General features: G+C 41.9%; 1 non-coding gene across 1 annotated transcript; it reads left to right on the top strand.

The window, feature by feature from the left end:
• Positions 1 to 413: 413 nt before the first annotated feature.
• On the top strand, positions 414 to 603 carry LOC111754535 (U2 spliceosomal RNA). The gene has a single exon (XR_002789213.1). It is a non-coding gene; the product is annotated as a U2 spliceosomal RNA (small nuclear RNA).
• Positions 604 to 2,030: the final 1,427 nt, after the last annotated feature.

The raw sequence follows: 2,030 nt of genomic DNA on the forward strand, positions 1-2,030 counted from the left end.
ATCACAATCCTTCAAGTGACACACCATAGAAGTCAGAATTCTGAGCTGTATCTGTCTCCATCCTGTTCTTTTCCCCATCCTCCTGAGATGCCTAGTCACTGAGGAACAAATGCACAAGGCAAAAGCTCCTCAGGAGGGTTTGCTGCACGGCAAAGCCTTGGATTTGATCTGATGGAAGACAAGAAGGTCCTCAAACCTCAAGGTCTCATGACTTAGCCCAGGACTCTTCATTGGTATGATAGCTCCGGCCAGGCCCATGAGGAAGCAGGTGGTGAGCAGTTCTCGGCATAGTGGGGTGCTGGGAGAGAGGCTGAGACTCTTAGTTTGCCTCAGAGCTGCCGAGGTTTGGTAGGAAGAGAGCGCTTGCCTGACCTGCATGCTCTTTCAGCGCGAACACTGGCTGCCTTACTGGTGTAGCCGCTCTGCCTTTTGGCCAAGACCATGTGTAGTATCTGTTCTTACTAGTTTGGCATCGGATATGTTTCCTATTCAAGGACAACGTGTTAGATGGACGTTTGGAGCAGGGAGATGGGACAGGAGCTCGCCCTGTCTGCTTCACGCGTAGACGTGGCATTGCACTGCCCCCAGGAGTGTCCACCCCTTGGAGGACACGGGAAAGTCCTACTGGTGATAATAACAGCGAGCCTTTATCAGCTTATTACTTGTTTATTTTTTCATTTTTTAAAATTTTATTTTAAAGAGCATAACACAAGAAAATAAAACAATAAAACTAATCAAGGTAAACTAGTATAAGTGATACAGGACTTTAAAATCTTGTGAAATCAGCAATAGTTACCATAATGCCTCTTATTGTCTTCAAAATAGCTGCAGATACCTTTGGACATAGTAAAAATCGAACAGAACAGAATAGAAACAATAAAAACAAAACAATGAACGCAATAAAGGACTTCAAAACAAGTCAATAGTAAATCCAAAATGACTACCATAATATGTCTATCTATCTTTTAAATAGCTGCTCATGCCATCAGATTTAATGTAATCAAAACAAAAGAGAAGAGATTCCAACCCAAGAAAACAATGAAAATGACATAGTTTCCAGGTGGGGACCACCTCCTGGTGATACCTCTCTACCTAGTACCTCTCTCTCTGCAGTTCGCAAATGGCACTGACTTGTGGGGCAGGTTATTAACTTGTGCTGTACACTTTTTTTAGCATTTGACTTTTAGAAAAACATAATGAGGAAGATTCTTTGAGGTTTTTTTCTCCTGTATTATAGCTGAGGGAATGAATATTTAGAGAAAGAAAATAACTTGACAAAGTTATGTATTAGTTGAGTCATGTGATTTTTAATCTTATGGAGAAAGACATTTCTTTAACTTCTTAACTTTTTATCGGTACCAGGGATCAAACTCACAACCGCCTGCTTGCTTATGCCACTGAGCTAAATCCCCAGCCCCTGAGAAAGACATTTCATTCTACTAGAGTCCAGGTGAGTTAATAGTTTCTTAAAGGTGTTATATTTACTGTTTCCGATGTGTTAAGCAAGCAGCTGGAACTGTGTGACTTGACTCCCACTCCCTGGGACCTAGGGGCCTCTATATGGTGCAGTTTAACAAAAGCTATCCTAACGATTTTTTTTTTCTTTTTGATACTGGCAATTGACATCACACTTGTCAGGCGGGTGCTGAACTGCTGAGCTCTATCCCTGGCAACAAATTCTTATTTGTCATATAATATTGTTTAAGTTTGTTTGTCCTTTTCATCCAGATTGTAAACTTCTTTACATTGGGGGTTAAATAATTCTTAGAGTGTACACTCTAGGGCATATTGGGAACAGCAGTGCTCATGTGAGTTCCAATTAAAGTTGTGTTGGTTACCCATCGCTGTGTGCAAGCACAGTAGCTTCACATCATGCTTGTATTATAATTTCTCTAGGTCGGGAGCTGGACTTTACTGCTGGCTCCGGTGGTGCACTCAAAGCATTTGCTGGGCTCAATTCTGATCTGAGCCTTGAGGGTCCTCAGAAGTGCCTGTAAGATCAGGGTTTGGCAAAAGTCCTTTCCATATGG

The sequence above is a fragment of the Cavia porcellus genome, unplaced genomic scaffold, assembly GCF_034190915.1.
Source record: "Cavia porcellus strain 051 isolate PalLab524CR breed Dunkin Hartley unplaced genomic scaffold, mCavPor4.1 scaffold_24, whole genome shotgun sequence".
In the NCBI taxonomy this organism is placed as follows: Eukaryota; Metazoa; Chordata; class Mammalia; order Rodentia; family Caviidae; genus Cavia; species Cavia porcellus.